Below are 24,113 nucleotides of genomic sequence, written 5' to 3'. Positions count from 1 at the left end.
TGAGGACCTGGCCATTGGAGGGTAAAGAGAGTGAAGGTGAGATGGGCAGAGCATTTGGGTTGCCTGTGTGCCAGTTTGGGTGTTCTTCAAGTGAGCATCCCCAGCAATTCATGGGCAGGATTCTTGATGGTGTCCAAGAATGGGTTAATAGGAAGAACAATGAAGAAGTTAGCAGTGTTTCTTTGATGAGTTCTGAGCCCTGTTTGCTATGCTCCCAGCCTCTCCTAACCCCTCAGCCTTGCAGATCACCTTAGTAATCTGGGTAAGGTGAGAAAGAATGGGGTCTTTTGGGCAGCATCCTGCATGTCCGGGAAAGCCATTCACCCACATCTCTCACTTTCCCTTATGGGAAAAATTGTGTGTTGAGGGGATCTCCCTAGGCACTGAGTCATGCCACCTTGAGAAAGGGATGATATGGGCAAAGTGAAGTTGTTCCTCTTACCCTCTTCAATGCACCTATTCTCAGACTTTTTTGCTCCAACAGTGCTCTGGAACTTCTCCACTGGACTCACGGACTCTCACAAAGGTACTCTCATCTGTGGGTAATGGACAAAATCAATGTTACATGGAGAAATGACAGTAGAGAACTCCTCTTTTGCCATCTTCCTGTCATCACTCCCTTAAAGCAAATTGTAAAAATCAGTAATTTGGAAAGGACAGTCAATTCAACAATTGGTTCTGGGAAAATTATGTCCACATGTAAAATAATAAAGTTGGACCCTTACCTTATATCATATACAAAAATTAACTCAAAATGGATTAAAGACCTAAATGTAAGAGCTAAAACTATCAGACTCTTAGAAGAAAACATAGGGGGAAACCTTCATGAAATTGGATTTCACATTGATTACTTGGATATGACACCAAAAGCTTAGGCTACAAAAGAAAAAAACTAAATACATTGGATTTCATCAAAATTTAAAAATTTTCTGCACAATCAAGAGAGTGAAATGAAGACCCACTGAATGAGAGAAAATAATTTCAAATCATATATCTTATAAGAGATTAGTATATAAAGAACTCCTACAACTCAAAAACAACAACAAAATAACCCAATACAAAAAATGGACAAAAGAGTTGAATAGACATTTTTCCAAAGAAGGTATACCAATGGCCAGCAAGCATATGAAAATATGATCAACATTACTACTCACTAGAGAAATACAAATCAAAACCACAATGAGATAACACTTCACATCCATTGGGATGGTTATTATCTTAAAAAATAAGAAGATAGATATTCATGAGGATGCAGATAAATTGGAAACCTTGTATATTGCTGATGGGAATGTAAAATTGTGCAGTCATTGTGGAAAATAGCATGGTGGTTCCTTAAAAATTTAAACATGAAATTACTATATGATCCAGCATCCACTCCTAGGTGTATACTTAAAAGAATTGAAAGCAAGGAGTCAGATACTTGTACACTAATGTTCATAGCAGCATTATTCACAATAGCCATAAGGTATGAACAACCCAAATGTCCACTAATGGATGAATGGATAAATAAAATACAGTATATGCATACAATGGAATTTATTCTGCCTTAGTTTAGTTAGCATCTGGAAGAATGAAATTCTGATATATGCTAAAACATGGATGAACGTTTAACAGACACAAAAGGACAAATGTTGTATGATTCCACTTATATGATATACTTAGAAAAGGCAAATTATTCAATAATAGAGACAGAAGGTAGAGATTACCAGAGGCTGGGGGGGAAGGAGGAAGTGGGAAGTATTGATTAATAGGTAGAGAATTTCTGTTTGGGATAATGAAAAAAGTCCGGAAATGTATAATGGTGATGGTGGCACAACATTGTGAATGTACTTAATTGTATTCTTGAAAATGATTACTAAAAAAATCATATGCACATGGATTAATATCAATATTTGGCAGTACCTATCTGATTGAAAAGACATTTTCAAAGGTGAAATACATAAAATCTCATTGCAAATCATCATTGACAGACACATTTCAATTGATTTTGGTGATAAGAACAATAACTTTGAAATATTACCTTAAAAATTTAATTCTTGGATGAAGGTTGTCAAAAAGTACAGACTTCCAGGTATAAGATAAATAAGTACAACATGTACATGTACAGCATGATGACTATATTTAACTCTGCTGTATGATATATATGAAAGTTGTTAGAGTAAATCCTAAGAGTTCTCGTTACAAGGAAAAAATTTATTTTCTTTTTTTTGCGTTTTCTTTTTTTTTTGTATCTATATGGGATGGTGGATACTAACTAAATTTATTGTGATAATCGTTTTAATATGTATATAAGTCAAACCATTATGCTGTATATTTTAAACTTATAAGGTCATGTATGTCAATTATATCTCAATAAAACTGGAAAAAATTTAAAAATCAAATAAGAAAAATATTTATATATATATATATATCACTATTTTAAAAATTTTAATTCTTCTCAATATTAAACCTGTATTACAAAAATGATACTCAACTATAATAATATTATCATTAAAATTATAATATATTATTATTAGAATTTCATCAATAAAATATTTATGGGAATAAATATCAATAATTTGCCTTTTGCTCTCTCCTTCATCTGGAGAGCCAGTGAGCCCACAGGGAATATGGTACTGCACTTCTCTTTGCCATAGGTTCTCTCTCTATGGGAGAGAACAATTTTGCTAATACCGTCTACTTCTGAGTGGGCATGAGTATCTGGAACTTCCACCATCAGAAATCTAATACTTCATTTTAAATCATGAAGTCTCTAAGTATATTCTGCTAAAAGTAAATAACTGGGGAACTTCCCATCTATATAAGATGATATAGACCTATTTTTCGTTGCTCCCATCCACTAAGCACAACTATAAACCCTTGAAATTATTCAAGAGACAACCAAAGGAGAAATCTGCGGTAAGAAGGTAGTAAGAAAAAGGTGAACTTGTTTGTGACCTCAGGACTAGTGAAACATGTCAGCAGGCCATCTTATGTCCCCTTCCCACACACAACAAAAGAAGATGACCCAGAACCAGCATTTCCTAACCTTCAACCTAGCAACAAAAGACAACCCAAGTAAGCAATTATACTCCAATAAAGATGTTAAAAAATTTTAAAAAGACAACCCAAGTAGGCACATTTCTCCCCTAGATTAAAAGGGAATTCTTCTGACACCACCAGCAAGGGGGAATCCATTGGGAGCCCCACCAAGTATAAGAGGTCAGGGGAAGTCCTCTCCTTCCCTGCAGGTCCTGAGACTGCTAAGAGATACCCAGGTGGACAGACAAAACTAGGAAGAGAGACTGAGCCACAGTAAGCAGCCTGGACTGAGGGGCTTCTTTTTCCCCATTGGTCATGAGGTTCCCTTCACTCTGAGATTATTAGACCAGGCAAGCAGATCCCCCTTCAATCTTACAGGCCTGAGAATCTCACTTGCCCAGAGAAGCCAAGGGGCACAAATAGAGGAATCCCACCCCAAAAAGCATCTGGCTCAGGAAATACTCACCATCACCCACTGCAGGGCATCATTTCCCTCCACAACAAGTGCCTTCAAGGGAAGTATCTTTGATCTTGTAGCCATAAGACTTCCCTTTTCCACCTGGGGACCAGAAAACCTAGAGACACCCAGAAGCCTGGCCTGGGGAAACCCTTTCTGCCACTTCAGGTTCCACCAGCAGGGTCCAGTGACGGCCCTAATGGCACCAAGTCAATCAAAATAAGACTAGAACGACTGTTAAACTGTCATTAAAACCACAGGCAACCAAAGTAGGCATGCTAAACTGAAACAAAGTAAATGCCTTCTGAAATAAATTATATTAAGGTAGTAGACAAAATTTTCAGGATACAATAGAAAATCACTCGTCATGCCAAAAGCCAAGAAAATCACAACTTGAATAAGTAAAGGTAATCAACTTATACCAATGCTAAAATTTTGAATTGGTGGAATTATCGGGCAAAGATTTTAAAGTAGCCATTATAAAAATGCTTCAAAATTCAATTATAAATTAAATTCTCTTGAGATAAATAAAAAATAGAAAATCTCAGGAAAGACATAGAAGCTATTAAAAAATTGAAATTATAGGACCAACAATAAAAAAACAGAATATTTTTAGAAAAAGAATTATTTATTTGTTTGTTTATTTTCTCAAGGCCTATGTTTTTGCTTTGTGTTTATCCATTTTAAATATAGCAGTGTGTACATGTCAATCCTAAACTTCCTAACGATCCTTTCCCCCAACCCTTGTCCCCTGGTAACCATAAGTTCATTCTCTAAGTCTGTGAGTCTGTGAGTCAGACTCACAAATGATACATATAAGTTCATTTGTATCATTTATTTTTAGATTCCTCATATAATCGATATCATACGATATTTCTCTTTCTCTGTCTGACTTACTTCACTCAGTATGACAATCTCTAGGTCCATCCATGTTCCTGCAAATGGCATTATTTCATTCTATTTAATGGCTGAGTAATATTCCATTGTATATATGTACCACATCTTTATCCATTCCTCTGTCGATGGACATTTAGGTTGCTTCCATGACTTGGCTATTGTAAACAGTGCTGCAATGAACATTGGGGTGCACAGATCCTTTCAAGCCATGTTTATCTCCGGATATATGCCCAGGAGTGTGGTTGCAGGATCATATGGTAGCTCTATTTTTAGTTTCTTAAGGAACCTCCATAATGTTCTCCACAGTGGCTGTACCAATTTACATTCCCACCTACAGTGAAGGGGTTTCCCTTTTCTCCACACCCTTTCCAGCATTTACTGTTTGTAGATTTTTTGATGATGGCCACTTTGACTGGTATGAGGTGATACCTCATTGTAGTTTTGATATGAATTTCTCTAATTATTAGCGATGTTGAACATCTTTTCATGTGCCTCTTAGCCATCTGTATATCTTCTTTGGAGAAATGCCTATTTAGGTCTTCTGCCCATTTTTTGATTGGGTTGTTTGTTTGTTTTTTTTTTCATTGAGCCACATGAGCTGCTTGTAAATTTTGAAGATTAATCCCTTGTTAATCGCATCATTTGCAAATATTTTCTCTCATTCTGTGGGTTTTTTCATTTTGTTTGTGGTTTCCTTTGCCGTGCAAAACTATTTGATTTTCATTAGGTACTATTTGTTTATTTTTGTTTTTATTTCCATTACTCTAGGAGATGGATCAAAAACCATATTGCTGCAGTTTATGTCAAAGAGTGTTCTGCATATGATTTCCTCAAGAGTTTTATAGTATCAGAGTTTATTTTTGTGTATGCTGTTAAAGAATGTTCTAATTTCATTGTTTTTTACATGTAGCTGTCCAGTCTTCCTAGCAAAAGTTATTGAAGAAACTGTCATCTCCATTGTATAGTCTTGCCTCCTTTGTTGTAGATTAATTGACCATAAGTGCATGGGTATATTTCTGGGATTTCTATCCTGTTCCATTCATCTATAATTCTGTTTTTGTGCCAGGACAATACAGTTTTGATGACTTTAGCTTTGTAGTATAGCCTTAAATCAGGGAGCCTGATTCCTCCAGCTCCGTTTTCTTTCTCAAGATTGCTTTGGCTATTCGGGGTCTTATGCGTCTCCATACAAATTTTAAGATTTTTTGTTCTAGTTCTGTCAAAAATGCCATTGGTAATTAGATAGGGATTGCATTGAATCTGTAGACTGCATTGGGTAGTATAGTCTTTCTGACGATATTGATTCTTCCTATCCAAGAGCACGGTATATCTTTCCATCTGTGTCATCTTCGATTCCTTTCATTAGCATCTTATGGTTTTCAGAGTACAGGTCTTTTGCCTCCTTAGGTAGGTTTATTCCTAGGTATTTTATTCTTTTTGATGCAATGGTAAATGGGATTGTTTCCTTAATTTCACTTTCTGATCTTTCATTGTTAGTGTAGAGAAAGCAAAATACTTCTGTGTATTAATTTTGTATCCTGCAACTTTACCAAATTGATTGATGAGCTCTAGTAGTTTTCTGGTAGCATCTTTAGGATCTTATATGTATAACATCATGTCATCTGCAAACAGTGACAGCTTTACTCTTTTTTTTTTTAACATCTTTATTAAAGTATAATTGCTTTACAATGGTGTGTCAGTTTCTGCTTTATAACAAAGTGAATCAGTTATACATATACATATGTTCCCATATCTCTTCCTTCTTGCATCTCCCTCCCTCCCACCCTCCCTATCCCACCCCTCTAGGTGGTCACAAAGCAAAGAGCTGATCTCTCTGTGCTATGCAGCTGCTTCCCACTAGCTATCTATTTTACGCTTGGTGGTGTATATATGTCCATGTCACTCTCTCACTTTGTCCCAGCTTACCCTTCCCCCTCCCCGTATCCTCAAGTCCATTCTCTAGTAGGTCTGCATCTTTATTCCCGTCTTGCCCATAGGTTCTTCTGACCATTTTCTTTTTTTCTTTTTTTAGATTCCATATATATGTGTTAGCATATGGTATTTGTTTTTCTCTTTCTGACTTATTTCACTTTGTATGACAGTCTCTAGCTCCATCCACCTCACTACAAATAACTCAGTTTCGTTCCTTTTTATGGCTGAGTAATATTCCATTGTATATATGTGCCACATCTTCTTTATCCATTCGTCTTTTGATGGACACTTAGGTTGCTTCCATGTCCTGGCTATTGTAAATAGAGCTGAAGTGAACATTTTGGTACATGACTCTTTTTGAATTATGGTTTTCTCAGGGTATATGCCCAGTAGTGGGATTGCTGGGTTGTATGGTAGTTCTATTTGTAGTTTTTTAAGGAACCTCTATACTGTTCTCCATAGTGTCTGTATCAATTTACATTCCCACCAACAGTGCAAGAGGGTTCCCTTTTCTCCACACCCTCTCCAGCATTTATTGTTTGTAGATTTTTTTGATGATGGCCATTCTGACCAGTGTGAGATGATATCTCATTGTAGTTTTGATTTGCATTTCTACTTCTTTTCCAATTTGTATTCCTTTTATTTTTTTCTTCTCTGATTGCAGTGGCTAAGAATCCCTAACTATGTTGAATAAAAGTGGTGAGAGTGGACACCCTTATCTTGTTCCTCATCTTAGAGGAAATACTTTCAGCCTTTCACCATTGAGTATGATGTTAGCTGTAGGTTTATCATTTATGGCCTTTATTATGTTGAGGTAAGTTCCCTCTGCTCACCCTCTGGAGATTTTTTTATCATAAATGTGTGCTGAATTTTTTCAAAAGCTTCATCTGCATCTATTGAGATGATCATATGATTTTCATTCTTTAATTTTTTGATGTGGTGTATCACACTGATTGATTTTGGGATATTGGAAAATCCTTGCATCCCTGGGATAAATCCCACTTGATCATGGTGTATGATCCTTTTAATGTACTGTTGGATTTGGCTTGCTAGTATCTTGTTGGGGATTTTTGCATCTGTGTTCATCAGTGATATTGGCCTGTAATCTTTTGTGTGTGGTATCTTTGTCTGGTTTTTGTATTAAAGTGATGGTGGCTTCATTGGATGAGTTTGGGAGTGTTCCTTCCTCAGCAATTTTTGGAATAGTTTCAGAAGGATGCATATTACCTCTTCTATAAATATTCAATAGAATTCGTCTGTGAAGCCATCTGGTCCTCCACTTTTGTTTGTTGGGAGTTTTTAATCACAGTTTCGCTTTCACTACTTGTGATTGTTCTTTTCATATTTTCTATTTCTTCCTAGTTCAGTCTTAGGAGATTGTACCTTTCTAAGAATTTGTCCATTTCTTCTAGGTTGCCAATTTTATTGGCATATAGATGCTTGTAGTAGTCTCTCATGGTCCTTTGTATTTCAGTGATGCCCGTTGTAACCACTCCTTTTTCATTTCTCATTTTATTGATTTGGGCCTTCTCCCTTTTTTTCTTGATGAGTTTGGCTAAAGATTTATCAATTTTGTTTATCTTTTTAAATAACAAGGTTTTAGTTTCATTAATCTTTATTATTGTTTTCTTCATCTCTATTTCATTGATTTCTTTTTTAAAAACTTTTTATTTTATATTGGAGTATAGTTGATTAACAATGTTGTGATAGTTTCAGGTGTACAGCAAAGTGATTAAGTTATACATATACATGTATCTACTCTTTTTCAAATTCTTTTCCCATTTAGGTTCTTACATCATATTGAACAGTTACCTGTGCTGTACAGTAGGTCCTTGTTGGTTACCCATTTTAAATATAGCAGTGTGTACATGTCAATCCCAAACTCCCTAACTATCTTTTCCCCCCACCCTTCCCCCCTGGTAACCATAAGTTTGTTCTCTAAGTCTGTGAGTCTGTTGTTTTAATATAAATAAGTTCATTTGTATCATTTCTTTTTAGATTCCTCATGTAAGTGATATCATATGATATTTCCCTTTCTCTGTCTGACTTACATCACTCAGTATGACAATCTCTAGGTCCATCCATGTTACTGCAAATGGCATTATTTCATTCTATTTAACAGCTGAGTAATATTCCATTGGATATATGTACCACATCTTCTTTATCCATTTCTCTGTCAGTGGACATTTAGGTTGCTTCCATGTCTTGGCTATTGTAAACAGTGTTGCAATGAACATTGTGGTGCATGTATCCTTTGAAACCATTTTTTTCTCCAGATATATGCCCAGGAGTGTGGTTGAAGTATCATATGGTAGCTCTATATTTAGTTTCTTATGGAGCCTCCATACTGTTCTCCACAGTGCCTGTACCAATTTACCAACAGTGTAAGAGTTCCTTCTCTCCACACCCTCTCCAGCATTTATTGTTTGTGGATTTTTTGATGATAGACATTTTGACTGGTGTGATGTGATATCCAATTATAGTTTTGATTTACAATTCTCTAATAATTAGTGATGTTGAACAGCTTTTCATGTGCCTCCTTGCCATCTGTGTGTCTTCTTTGGAGAAATCTCTATTTAGTTCTTTTGCCCATCTTTTGATTGGGTTGTTTGTTTTGATGACATTAAGCTGCATGAGCTGTTTATAAATTTTGGAGACTAATCCCTCTGGATCACATCATTTGCAAATATTTTCTCCCAATCTGTGGGTTGTCTTTTCCTTTTGTTTATGGTTTCCTTTGCTGTGCAAAAGCTTTTCAGTTTGATTAGGTCCCATTTGTTTACTTTTGCTTTTATTTCCATTATCCTGTGAGACAGATCAAAAAAGATATTGCTGCAATTTATGTCAGAGTGTTCTGCCTATATTTTCCTCTAAGCGTTTTATACTGTCTGGTCTCACATTTATGTCTTTAATCCATTTTGAGCTTATTTTTGTGTATGGTGGTAAAGAATGTTCTAATTTCCTTTTTTTCACATGTAGCTGTCCAGCCTTCCCAGCACCATTTATTGAGTAGACTGTCTTTTCTACATTGTATAGTCATGCCTCCTTTGTCATAGCTTTTTCAAAATAAATTTATTTATTTATTTGTTTGTTTGTTTTTGGCTGCATTGGGTCTTTGTTGCTGCATGCGGGCTTTCTCTAGTTGCAGTGAGTGGGGGCTACTCTTCGTTTCAGTGTGCAGGCTTCTCCTCGAGGTGGCTTCTCTTTGTTGCAGAGCACGGGCTCTAGGTACGCAGGCTTCAGTAGTTGTGGCTAGTGGGATCTAGAGCACAGGCTCAGTAGTTGAGGTGCATGGGCTTAGTTCCTCCATGGCATGTGGGATCTTCTTGGATCAGGGCTTGAACCCATGTCCCCTGCATTGGCAGGCAGATTGTTAACCACTGTGCCATCAGGGAAGTCCCCTTTGTCATAGCTTAATTGACCATAGGTGTGTGGGTTTATTTCTGGGGTTTCTCTCCTGTTCCATTAATCTATATTTCTATTTTTGTGCCAGTACCATACTGTTTTGTTGACTATAGCTTTGTAGTATAACCTTACGTCAGGTAGCCTGATTCCTCCAGATCTGTGTTTCTTTCTCAAGACTGTTTTGGCTATTTGGGGTCTTATGTGTCTCCATACAAACTTCACGATTTTTTGTTCTAGTTCTCCAAAAATGCCTTTGATAATTTGATAGGGATTGCACTGTATCTATAGATTGCCTTGGGGTGTGTAGTCATTTTGACAATATTGATTCTTCTAATCCAAGAACATGGTATATCTTTCCCTCTGTTTGTGTCGTCTTTGACTTCTTTCATCAGCATCTTATAGCTTTCAGAGTACAGATCTTTTACCTCCTTAGGTCGTTTTATTCCTAGGTATTTTATTCTTTTTGCTGCAGTGATAAATGGGAGTGTTTCCTTAATTTCTCTTTCAGATTTTTCGTCGTTAGTGTACAGGAATGCCAGAGATTTCTGTGCATTAATTTTGTATCCTACAACATTAACAAATTCATTGATGAGCTCTAGTAACTTTCTGGTAGCATCTTTAGGATTCTCTATGTATAGTAACATGTTGTCTGCAATGACAGTTTTGCTTCTTTTCCAAATTGGGTTCCTTTTATTTATTTTTTTCTTCTCTGATTGCCATATCCAAGACTCCCAAAACTATATTGAATAAAAGTGGCAAGAGTGGACACCCTTATCTTGTTCCTCATCTTAGAGGAAATGCTTTCAGCTTTTCATCTTTAAGTACGATGTTAGCTGTAGGTTTATCATTTATGGCCTTTATTACATTGAGGTAGGTTCCTTGTATGCCCACTTTCTGGAGAGTTTTTCTCATAAATCGGTGCTGAACTTTTTTCCAAAGCCTTATCTGCATCTATTGAGATAGATGATCATGTGGTTTTTATTCTTCAATTTGTTGATGTGGTGTATCACACTGATTGACTTTGGGATATTGAAAAATCCTTGCATCCCTGAGATAAATCCCACTTGATCATCATGTGTGATCCTTTTAATGTATTATTGGGGTTGGATTGTTAGTGTCTTGTTGAGGATTTTTGCGTCTAGGTTCATCAGTGATATTTGCCTGTAATTTTCTTTTATTGAGGTATCATTGTCTGGTTGGTATCAAGGTGATGGTGGCCTCATAGAATGAGTTTGGGAGTGTTCCTCCCTCTGCTATATTTTGGAAGAGTTTGAGAAGGATAGGTGTTAGCTCTTCTCTAAATGTGTCATAGAATTCACCTGTGAAACCATCAATTCCTTGACTTTTGTTTGTTGGGAGTTTTTAAATCACAGTTTCAATTTCAGTGCTTGTGCTTGGTCTTCATATTTTCTATTCCTTGTTCAGTCTTAGAAGGTTGTACCTTTCTAAGAATTTTTCCATTTCTTCCAGGTTGTCCATTTTACTGTCATATAGTTGCTTGTAGTAGTCTCTTATGATCCTTTGTATTTCCATGGTGCCAGTAATAACTTCTCCTTTTTTATTTCTAATTTTATTGATTTGAGTCCTCCTCCTTTTTTCTTGATGAGTTTGGCTAAAGGTTTATCAATTTTGTTTATCTTTTCAAAGAACAAGCTTTTTGTTTCATTGATCTTTTCTAATGTTTTCTTAGTCCCTTTTTCATTTATTTTTGCTCGGATTTTATTATTTCTTTCCTTCTACTAACTTTGGGTTTTGTTTGTTCCTCTGTCTCTAGTTGCTTTAGGTGTTAAGTTTTGGTTGTTTATTTGAGATTTTTCTTGTTTCCTGAGTTAAGACTGTATTGCTATAAACTTCCCTCTTAGAACTTCCTTTGCTGCATCCCACAGGTTTTGGGTTTTCGTGTTTTTATTGTCTTTTGTCTTTGTACATTTTAAATCCTCTTTGGTTTCTTCAGTGATCCATTGGTTGTTTAGTAGCATACTGTTAAACCTCCACGTTTTTATGTTTTTCACAGTTTTTTTTCTTTTTTTGTAGTTTATTTTTAATCTCATAGCATTGTGTTCAGAAAAGATGCTTCATATGATTTCAATTTTCTTAAATTTACTGTAGCTTGCTTTGTGGCCCAGCATCCTGGAGAATATTCCATGTGCACTTGAGCAGAATGTATATTCTGCTGCTTTTGGATGGAATGCTCTATAAATATCAATTAAGTCCAACTGGTCTAATGTGTCATTTAAGGCCTGTGTTTCCTTAATTATTTTCCATCTGCTTGATCTGGGCATTGATGAAAGTGGGGTGTGAAAGTCCCCCAGTATTATCGTGTTACTGGTGACTTCTCCCTTTATGGCTGTTAATATATGTAATATTGAGGTGCACGTAAGTTGGGTGTATATATATTTACAATTGTTGTATCTTCTTCTTTGATTGATCCCTTGATCATTATGTAGTGTCCTTCCTTGTGTCTTATAACATTCTTTATTTTAAAGTCTATTTTGTCTGATATGAGTATTACTACTCCCACTTTGTTTTGATTTCCATTAGCATGGAATACCTTCTTCCATCACCTCACTTTCAGTCTGTATGTATCCCTAGGTCTGAAGTTGGTCTCTTGTAGACAGCATATATATGGGTCTTGCTTTTGTACCCTCTCAGCCTGTCTATGTCTTTTGGTTTGAGCATTTAATCCATTTACAGTTAAGGTAATTATCAATATGTATGTTCCTATTGGCATTTTCTTAATTGTTTTGGGTTGTTTTTGTAGGTCTTTTTTCTTCCTTTCCTTATTTGGTCTCTTCTCTTGTGGTTTGATGACATCTTTAGTGTTGTGTTTGAGTTGCGTTTTCTTTTTTGTGTGTGTATTTGTTGTAGTTTTTGGGTCTGCTGTTCCCATGAGGTTTTGATATAGCAGTCGACAAATGTACAAAGTTGTTTTAAGTTGCTGGTCTCTTTCTCGCCTAGAGGAGTTCCTTTAGCTTTTGTTGCAAAGCTGGTGTGGTGGTGCTGAATTCTCTTAACTTTTGCTTTCCTGTAAAGCTTTTGATTTTTCCATCATATCTGAATGAGAACCTTGCTGATAGAGTATTCTTGGTTGTAGGATCTTCCCTTTCATCACTTTAAATATATCATGCCACTCGCTTCTGGCCTGCAGAGTTTTGGCTGAGAAATCAGCCTATAACCTTATGGGAGTTCCCTTGTATGCTATTTGTCATTTTTCCATTGTAGCTTTTAATATTTTTTCTTTGTCTTTAATTTTTGTCAATTTGATTACTGTGTGTCTTGGCATTTTTCTCCTTGTGTTTATCCTGCCTGGGACTCACTGTACTTTCTGGACTTGGATTACTGTTTCCTTTCCCATGTTAGGGGATTTTTCAGCTATTATCTCCTCAAATATTTTCTCAGGTCCTTTCCCTCTCTCTTCTCCTTCTGGGACCCTTATAATGCGAAAGTTTGTATGTTTAATGTTGTCCCAGAAGTCTCTTAGACTATCTTCATTTCTTTTCATTCTTTTTTCTTTATTCTGTTTCACAGCAGTGATTTCTACCATTCTGTCTTCCAGGTCACTTATCCATTCTTCTGCCTCAGTTATTCTGCTACTGATTCCTTCTAGTGTATTTTTCATTTCAGTTATTGTATTGTTCATCTTGATTTGTTTGTTCTTTAGTTCTTCTTGGTCTTCGTTAAACATTTCTTGCATCTTCTTGATTCTTGCCTCCATTATTTTTCCAAGATCCTGGATCATCTTCATTATCATTATTCTGAATTCTTTTTCTGGAAGGTTGCCTATCTCCTCTTCTCTTAGTTGTTTTTCTGGGGTTTTTATCTTGCTCCTTCAACTAGGACATAAACCTCTGCCATTTCATTTTGTCTAACCTTCTTTGATTGCATTTTTTTGTTCCTCAGGCTGCAGGATTGTACTTCCTCTTGCTCCTGCTGGCTGCCCTCTGGTGCATGAAGCTATCTAAGAGCTTTGTAAAGCTTCCTGAAGGGAGGGACTGGTAGTGGGTAGAGCTGGGTCTAGTCCCTCTCTTGGGCAGAGCCATGCTCAGTAAAACTTTAATCCACTTGTGTGCTGATAGGTGGGGCTGTGTTCCCTCCCTGTTGGTTGTTTGGCCTGAGGTGACCCAGCACTGGGTCCTACAGGCTGTTTGGTGTGGCTGATGGCCACTTCCAGGAGGGCCTTCACCAATGAGTACTTCCCAGAACTGCTGCTGCCTGTGTCTTTGTCCTTGCATTGAGCCACAGCTGCCCTCCATCTCTGCAGGCGACCCTCCAATACTAGCAGGTAGGTCTGGCCCAGTCTCTTATAAAGTCACTGCTTTTTTCCCCCTGGGTCCTGGTGCACACAGGACTTTGTGAGCACCCTCTCAGTGTGGAGTTTCTGTTTTCCCCAGTCCTGTGGAAGTCCTGCAATCAAATCCAGCTGTCCTTCAAAGCCAGATTCTCTGGGGACTACTCCTTCTCTTGCCAGACCCCCAGGCTGGGAAGCCTAAGTTGGGGCTCAGAACTTTCACTCCAGTGGGAGAACTTCTGTGGTATAATTGTTTTTCAGTTTTGGGGTCACCCACCTGGCGAGTATGGGGTTTGATTTTATCAAGAGTTCACCCCTCCAAGCACCTCACTGTGGCTTCTTCTTTGTCTTTGGATGTAGGCTATCTTTTTTGGTAGGTTCCAGCATTTTTTTGGTTGATGGTTGTTCAGCAGTTAGTTGTGATTCTGATATTCTTATATGCATGTCCTCCTACTATGTCATCTTGAGCTAAGCTCTCTATTTCATTTATTTCTGCTCTGACTTTTATGATTTCTTTCCTTCTACTAATTTTGGGTTTTGTTTGTTCTTCTTTCTCTACTTATATTAAGTTTAGGGTTAGGTTGTTTATTTGAGATTTTTCTTGTTTCTTGAGGTAGGATTGTATTGCTATAAACTTCCTTCTTAAACCTGCTTTTGCTGTATCCCATAGGTTTTGGATCATTGTGTTTTTGTTTTCATTTGTCTCTGGGTATTTTTTGATTTACTCCCTAATTTCTTCAGTGATCCATTGGTTGATTAATAGCATGTTGTTTAGCCTACATATGTTTGTGTTTTTTACAGTTTTTTTCTTGTAGTTGTTTTCTAATCTCATAGCATTCTGGTCGGAAAAGATGCTTGGTATGATTTCAATTTTCTTAAATTTACTGAGGCTTACTTTGTGGCCCAGCTTGTGATGCATCCTGGAGAATGTTCCCTGTACACTTGAGAAGAATGTGTATTCTTCTGATTTTGGATGGAATGCTCTATAAATATCAATTAAGTCCACCTGTTCTAGTATGTGATTAAGGCCTGTGTTTCCCTATTGATTTTCAGTCTGGATAATCTGTCCATTGATGAAAGTGGGGTGTTAAAGTCACCCACTATTATTGTGTTACTGTGGATTTCTCCTTTTATGGCTGTTAGTATTTGCCTTATATACTGTGGTCCTCCTATATATATTTACAATTGTTATATCTTCTTCTTGGATTGATCCTTTGACCAGTAGGAAGTGTACTTCTTTGTCTCTTGTAACAGTCTTTGTTTTAAGGCCTATTTTGTCTGATATGAGGATTGCTACTCCAGCTTTCTTTTTATTTCCATTTGCATGGAATACCTTTTCTATTCCCTCACTTTCAGTCTGTATGTGTTCCTAGATCTGAAGTGGGTCTCTTGTAGACAGCATATATACAGGTCTTGTTTTTGCATCCATTCAACCACTCTGTGTCTTTTGATTAGAGCCTTCAATCCCTTTACCTTTAAGGTAATTATTGATATGTATGTTCCTATTACCACTTTCTTAATTGTTTTGTGTTTGTTTTTCTTGGTCTTTTCTTCTCTTGTGTTTCCTACCTAGAGAAGTTCCTTTAGCATTTGTTGTAAAGCTGGTTTGGAGGTGCTGGATTCTCTTAGCTTTTGCTTGTCTGTAAAGCTTTTGATTTCTCTCTCGAATCTGAATGAGATCCTTGCTGGGTAGAATAATCTTGGTTGTAGGTTTTTCCCTTTCATCACTTTAAATATATCCTGCGACTCCCTTCTGGCCTGCAGAGTTTCTGCTGAAAAATCAGATGATAACCTTATGGGGATTCCCTTGTCTGTTATTTGTTGCTTTTCCCTTGCTGCTTTTAATATTTTTTCTTTGAATTTAATTTTTGTTAGTTTGATTAACATGTGTCTTGGTGTGTTTCTCCTAGGGTTTAGCCTGTATGGGACTCTCTGTGCTTCCTGGACTTGGGTGGCTATTTCTTTTCTCATTTTAGGGAATTTTTCAACTATAATCTCTTCAAATATTTTCTCAGACCCTTTCTTTCTCTCTTCTTCTTCTGGGACCCCTATAATCAAATGTTGGTACATTTAGTGTTGTCCCAGAGGTCTCTGAAACTGTCTTCAATTCTTTTCACTCTTTTTTCTTTATTCTGCTCCTTGGCAGTTATTTCCACCATTCTATCTTCCTGCTCACTTATTCATTCTTCTGCCTCAGTTATTCTGCTATTGATTACCTCTGGTGTATTTTTCATTTCAGTTATTTTGTTGTTCATCTCTGTTTATTTGTTCTTTAGTTCTTCTAGGTCTTTGTTAAACATTTCTTGTATTTTCTTGATCCGTGCCTCCATTCTATTTTTGAGATTTTGGATCATCTTTACTATCATTACTCTGAATTCTTTTTCAGGTAGGTTGCCTATTTCCTCTTCATTTATTTGCTCTTGTAGGTTTTTACCTTACTCCTTCGTCTGTAACATATTTTTGGTTGTTATTGTTTTTCACGGGTAAGACTGTGTTCCTGTCTTACTGGTTGTTTGGCCTGAGGCTTTCAGCACTGGAGTTTGCAGTCAGTTGGTTTGAGCCGGGTCTTGGTGCCAAGATGAGGACCTCTGGGAGACCTCACTCAGATTAATATTCCCTGGTTGCTCTGGGGTTCCTTCCATCCCCTTAGGTGTACAAGGTACCCCACCAGCGCCTGGTAGGTGCCCTAGCTGTGAGGAGACGCATACTCCACGTCCTCCTACTCCACCATCTTGACTCCTCCCCCCATGCCCATTACTTTGAACTCTTTATAAGGTAAACTGCTTATCTCCTTTAATTTTTTTCTGAAGTTTTATATTTTTTATTGAAGGATAGTTGATGTACAATATTATGTAAGTTACAGATGTACAACATAGTGAGTCACAATTTTTAAAGGTTATACTCCATTTATAGTTATTATAACATATAAAATATTGGCTTTTTAATAACATCTTTATTAGAGTATAATTGCTTTACAATGGTGTGTTAGTTTCTGCTTTATAACAAAGTGAATCAGCTATATATATACATATATCCCCATATCTCCTCCCTCTTGTGTCTCCCTCCCATCCTCCCTATCCCACCCATCCAGGTGGTCAGAAAGCACCAAGTTGATCTCCCTGTGTTATGCAGCTTCTTCCCACTAGCTATCTATTTTACATTTGGTAGTGTATAAATGTCCATGCCACCCTCTCACTTCATCCCAGCTTACCCTTCCCCCTTCCCATGTCCTAAAGTCCATTCTCTACGTCTGCGTCCTTATTCCTGTCCTACCCCTAGGTTCTTCAGAACCATTTTTTTTTTTAAATAGCCAGGACATGGAAGCAACCTAAGTGTCCATCGACAGGTGAATAGGTAAAGAAGATGTGGCACATATATACAATGGAATATAACTCAGGCATAAAAAGAAACGAAATTGTGTTATTTGTGGTGAGGTGGATAGACCTAGAGTCTGTCATACAGAGTGAAGTAAGTCAGAAAGAGAAAAACAAATAGCATATACTAACACACATATATGGAATCTTAAAAAAATAATAAAATAAAATAAAATATTGGCTTTTTAAAAATTTGGGGTATATTCCTCTGTTTCCTCATTTTGCTTAACTCTGTGTTTGTTTCTATGTATTGGATGAAACAGCCACCTCTCCTGCTCTTGAAGGAGTGGCCTTATGTAGAGGATAAACCTTACTGTTCAACCTTGCAATAGCTCTTGGTTGTCTCTTGAACCTTTGTTATTATCCAAGAGCCTATTTTATTTTTATTAGCTTCCAGTTGTTGAGGGTGTGCTAAGACCAGTCAGTGTCCCAAAAGAGGGGAGTTAGTCAGCATTTAGAATCAAGGTGATTGGAAGCCAGACCCTCAGGCAGCAGCTTTTAAAGGTGTCTCCTGGGTGACAGTCACAAAAACCAGGGCTCCAGATGAGTGTACAAACTTTTTCTCTGGGAGATACTGGTGAGATGTAGTGAGTCCGAGGGAGAGCACAGAGATGGCATCCTCTGGCCTACATTCCCTGAGAGCACCTCAGTAGCTGTCTAGATGCATGCCAAAACTGAAGACTGCCTCTTAGACCAAAGCTCCAGGACAATAAACAGGCCTCTTTCACAGAAAGACTGGGGGTGTGTTTTAGTCTGCCATCTGTGCTGTGCCTTGGAGGTGGCAAACTGCCAAGAACTGTCTCTCCAATTGTTAGTTTCCCATGGAATCCAAGGACACAAGACCCTTTGACTTCTAGAAATAGGTAATCACGGAGCTACCCCTGGGCTGCAGCTGCAAAAACTGGGACACGATGTATAAACCAGGACAGCAGATATGTATAAAACTCCCTTCGAGTTTATACTGGTGGTCTGTAGAGCATGGCAGAGGGAATGTGAAGATGTCACCACACAGAGGGAAAAAAATGTTCTAAAATTTCAAAAAAAGGTGGTGCCCACCAACTTCAGCAAGGCACATGGAGAGTGTGAAAATGGCACCCACTAGTGCCTCCATCCGCAGAGAGTATCCCAACAGTTCCCAGCCCCTCAGGCTGATGCTTTAAGATTAGCTAATGAATCTCTTTCACACAAAGTCTGGTACTTTTTAAACAACTACTTCTGCACTTAGCCCTGAAGCAAGTGAGTCTGTGAATGAGCTCTTTAAGAGACGTTTTCTCAGCTCACTACAGTCCTGTGCATCTCACGGACATGGGTCCCATTCGTTTTCATAGCCAGTTGTTTCTGGGGCTGGTCTTCCAGGTACAGGTCTTAAAAGTTGGGGTGCCTGATGTGGGGTACAAACCCTTCCCTCCTCACTGAGAGTGATGCTCCAGATTTTTGAGTTCCCTCCTGATTGTGGGTAACCATGCCAGAGGTAAGTTTTATGGTAATATCTTGTCTTAGCCTCTCTTATCCGCTTTGATGTGGCTCTTTTCTTGTTTGCAAAATGTGAAAGGGCTGATCAACTAGTTTTCAGCTGTCAAAAGGCTGTTATTCTACATATAGCTGTAGATTCAGTATTTCTGTTGGAGGAGGTAAGTTCAGAATCTTTCTACATTGCCATTTGGGACTACCTCTCTTGAAAAACAACACATTTATAAAAGTAATCAAACCTCCTATAACTTAAAAGAGTCTCCTGAAATTGTAAATGTGGTAGAGATTTCTAAAGGACTCTAAGGGAGAAAGTATAACCTACATTTGTTGACTACACCTAAGGTTGCTTGGTAGAATACGAGATACCCATTTAAATTTGAATTTCAGAAAAACAACAATCTTTTAGTGTAAAAGTTTTTCAAATATTGCATGATGACATAACCAAGTATATATTTAATCAGATATTCCCCACCAAATAATTTAAAAAGCAAAATTACAAAAATATTTTAAGTATTATAGCAAAAATTTAATATGTAATTAGAAAATGTGGTTACATTTGGGTATGTTTGGTATGATTTAGGGTGTAAGGGTCAGCAGAAGCAAGACCTTGGTCCCAAGGTTTTGTCTAGATATGGTATATCTGGATTTCAAGCAAAACATTTAACAAAGCATCTTATGAGATCCAAATGGCTTAGATAGGGAGGTGATAATGTTTAAGAGATAATTTAGTTAAGTGAAGTCACACATCATTGAGAAGGTGATATATTAAAGGCATGATTACAAATGGCCATGTCCCAGACCAAGGACCACTCACTTGAAAGACCAAGTGCATAGAGAACAGTTTTACTCACTTCTCAAATTACCCCTAATAAATTCCCCTTCAATACCTTTTGGCAGTTCTTACCAATGCTACACCTGATTCACTCCTTCCACAAACATTTGTTGCGTTCATACTTGAGATTCACTATAAACAAACCTACAGAGCTCCTTCTCTCGTGGATATAATACTGTCGTGTAGGGAAACAGATAATAAATAACTGAGCTAGTAAATATGGCATGGGTTGAAAAAGGCAATGAAATAAATGTAAAGGGGAGTAAAAGAGAGAATGAACTGTATGTGTATGTAATTTTGTATGGGGTAGTCAGGGAAGGCCTCCCTGATGATATTATTTTTTATTGGAGTATAATTGCTTTACAATGTTGTATTAGTTTCTGCTGTACAGCAAAGTGAATCAGCTATATGTATACATATATCCCCTCCCTCTTGGACATCCCTCCCACCCCCCATCCCACCCATCTAGGTCATCACAGAGCACCAAGATAAGCTCCTTGTGCTATACAGCAAGTTCCCATTAGCTATCTATTTTACACATGGTAGTGTATATATGATGATAGTTTGACTGACTTGTTCTTCATCTTCTGATTTATAACGGAATCAGTCACCAAGGGACAAATTTTTGTGCTCACTCTTGTGGAGTACTTTTATCTAGGCAATCTTGCTGCCCTAGTTTATATGCACTCTACCAAACAGGCCAAATGACAGCCTTGTGGTCTGTGAAGAAAAACTCTCTTCCTACTGCACAGGCGTTGTATGATACCTCCTCACTATAGAAATGTGACTGTTGTGATTCTTAGTAAATGTCTGTTACAATCATATTGAAATCAAATCTACGGGGCTATACTGTTTAGAGCAGTCCATACAATACTTATTTGAACCTCACACAATCCTCTGAGATAAGTCATTATTCTCCCCACTAATCAGATGAGGAAACTAGTTTGATTGATACTTCCTCCTTTATACCATCTTTGTATCTTTAATAGAATTCCTAACTGTGAGCTTCTGAAGGACAGGGAACATTTTCTTATCCATCTTGTGTATTCTTGGCAGCCAGTACAGTGCCATGTCCATAATAGATACTTAATAAATGGTGAATAAATGAGTAGGTTAAAAAGTCAAGCTGGAGATTGGAGATACCAACAGAGCAGAAAAGCATTATACACAAGTAAATTATAATGATTTTGAAGACTTTGGGGGTACACACTATGAACCAGCACTTCTACAACTCTCAAGGTAGGTATTCCTTTTTCACAAGTGAAGGAACTGAAATCCAGAGATGGGAAGCAGCTCACTTAAGGTCACAGAGCTAGTAAATGATTAAAGCAGAATTGGAAAGTAGGAACATCTGACTCCAAAACCCCTTTTCGTTCCATTTCTCCATGCCATCTCTCCTGATATCTAACTAAAATTAGGGAGAGGCAAGGTGTGCAATTTTAAAATGTCAGGAGGACATACCCAGGAATAGAACATGCTGTTGGCCAGTGCTCAGAATAAAGCATTTGGACTAACGGTGAGGTATAGGTCATAGGGTCTTAAAGCAAATAGAAAGGAGCAAGAGTAGTATCAGACTACATTGTGGGTCAGATCCAGGCAAGTGAATGCTGGCAGGAGATTGGAGTCCAAGGATTGGACCTGAGAAGGAGGGTGCAGGTTGTAATAACCAAGTTCCTAAGTAAAGGATCATATCTCAGAGAGGAATTCCATACAGGAAGACATGGAGATTTTCCCAATGCTTAGAGCAGAACAGCAGAAGTCAGCATGTAGAGACCTGGATCAGGAAAGAGGGCACAGGCTGAATTGAAATTTAATTATTAAAAATAGTCACATCACCACTTTTAATTTACCTTAAAATCTAATCACCCACAAACCCCTATGCCATTAAATATGACTCTATTATCTCATTTAATTCTTACAACAACAAACAAATTTTCGTACACATGGAGCCACTTTTGAATTCTCTTCAAATATCTCATTTCAACATTGGGAATTTGATGACCATCTTACAGGTATATGATTTGAATGGCAAGACATCTGGATATAGAGGTTCTTTGCTTTAATCTAGTTGAGTGTTTCTCAAACCTTCAGGTACCTGTGTGTTATTCTACAGAGCTGTATTCACAAAACCATATATACTGTGCTTTATGGTTAAGGTAGTTATAAAGGTAATTGTGCTTTATATGCTTTTGCATTTTGCATGCAAATTCTATTACCTTACCACTTTATGAGTCAGAATCCAAGTAAACATACTGAATGTGAAGACACTGGCAAGCTCAAAAACCAGGAGTCAGGATACCAATGAAATAGACCAAACAGGAGGGTGTAGGTTGAGACATAATACAGGGAGTGGTTTACCCTTAAAAGCACTGACAAAAGACAGCACTGAAATAGTAAAGGCCGTAAGAATGATGAAGGGACTGAGTCCATAGCTCCAGTTTGGGCAAAGAAGTACTTCCAGAGAGAGAATACTGGAATATAGAAATAGAAAGGGGGGTAGAGTCAAGATGGTGGTGGGAGAAGATGCAGAGTTTGCGCCTCCCCACAACTAAGGCACCTGCCAGACACTGGTGGGAGACCTTGACGCCCAAGGAGTGGGAGGAACCCCCAAGGGAACTGGTAGGATGTGGGGGGACTGAGGGTGGAGGAGAAGTGGAGACCAGACAAGACTGGCACTCCTGAGGGGTGGTTGAGAGGGGGGAGGTGTTCCCACGCCTGGAGGGACCATTGGGGGCTCAGATCAGGGGGAAGCGTGACCAGAAATTCCCCTGCCCAATCAGCTGGAAAAGTCTGCCCAGCTCTCAGACCAGGTCCTATGCCCTTGGAGGCCCCCTCCAGGCCACTTTGGTCCTGGGGGCGAAGGAGGGAGGCCAGGGAGAGAACAGGAGAGGCAGATGGGAGGGGCCCTCCGGGACGGGAGGAGGAGGAGAAGTAAGGGAGGGCGTTTGCCCCACCCACTCAAGCCTGGGAAGCCTGATGAGCTCCCAGGCCAGTCCCCTGCCTTCTGAGACCAGAGGTGGGAGGCACGCCTGGGCAACTTCTGTTCCTTTGCGCCTAAGCCCCACCCCCTACACCCACCAGGGCCTTTTCCAGCCCTGTGGGCCCTAAGCCCTCCACAGCTAAGGCCTTTTCCAGCTTTCTTTTTTTGTCCTCCTTTTTTTTGATATTGTGGTTCTGTTTTACCTTCCAATAGTTGTTTCATCTATATTTTTACTTTTATATTATTTCTAACATATCTGTAAGTTTCCCAGTCTAATTTTATTTTTTACTTTGTTATTGTTCTCCTTTTCTTTTCTTTTTTGCTGCCCCATGTGGCTTGCAGGATCTGGGTTCACAAGCTAGGGGTTGGCCTGAAGCTCCTGAGTTGGGAGCTCTGAGTTCGAAACACTGGACTAACAGAGAACCTCAGACCCCAGGGAATATTTATCGGAGTGAGGTTTCCCAGAGGTCCTCATCTCGGCACTAAGACCCAGCTTTACCCAACAGCCTACAAAACCAGTGTTGGAAGCCTCAGGGCAAACAAACAGTAAGACAGGAATACAATCCCACTCATCAAGAAAAAAAAAAAGAAGAGATGGCAAAAATATATGTCACAGATGAAGGAGAAAGGTAAAAACCTACAAGACCAAATATATGAAGAGGAAAGAGGCAATCTACCTGAAAAAGAATTCAGAGTAATGATAGCAAAGTTGACCTAGAATCTCAGAAATAAAATGGAAGCACACATTGAGAAAAAACAAGAAATGTTTAACAAAGATCTAGAAGAACTAAAGAACAAAGAAACAGAGATGAACAACACAATAACTGAAATGAAAAATACACTAGAAGAAATCAAGAGCAGAATAACTGAGGCAAAAGAACGAATAAGTGAGTTGGAAGACAAAATGGTGGAAATAACTGCCAAGGAGTGGAAAAAAGAATGAAAAGAATTGAAGACAATCTCAGAGACCTCTGAGACAACACTAAATGCACCAACATTCGAATTATAGCTGTCCCAGAAGAAGAAGAGAAAAAAAGGGTCTGAGAAAATATTTGAAGAGATTATAGTGGCAAACTTCCTTAACATGGGAAAGGAAATAGTCACCCAAGTCCAGGAAGCACAGAGAATGCCATACAGGATAAACCCTAGGAGAAACACACCAAGACACATATTAATCAAACTAATAAAAACTAAATTCAAAGAAAAAATATTAAAAGCAGCATGGGAAAAACAAAAAATAACATACAAAGGAATTCCCATGAAGTTATCATCTGACTTTTCAGCAGAAACTCTGCAGGTCAGAAGGGAGTGATGGGAAATACTTAAAGTGATGAAAGAGAAAAACGTACAACCAAGATTACTCTACCCAGCAGTGGTCTCATTCAGATTCAGTGGAGAATTCAAAACCTTTTGAGACAAGCAAAAGAGAATTCAGCACCAACAAACCAGCTTTACAA

The sequence above is a fragment of the Eschrichtius robustus genome, chromosome X (assembly GCF_028021215.1).
Source record: "Eschrichtius robustus isolate mEscRob2 chromosome X, mEscRob2.pri, whole genome shotgun sequence".
Taxonomy (NCBI): Eukaryota; Metazoa; Chordata; class Mammalia; order Artiodactyla; family Eschrichtiidae; genus Eschrichtius; species Eschrichtius robustus.
Note: the sequence above shows the minus strand (reverse complement) of the source record.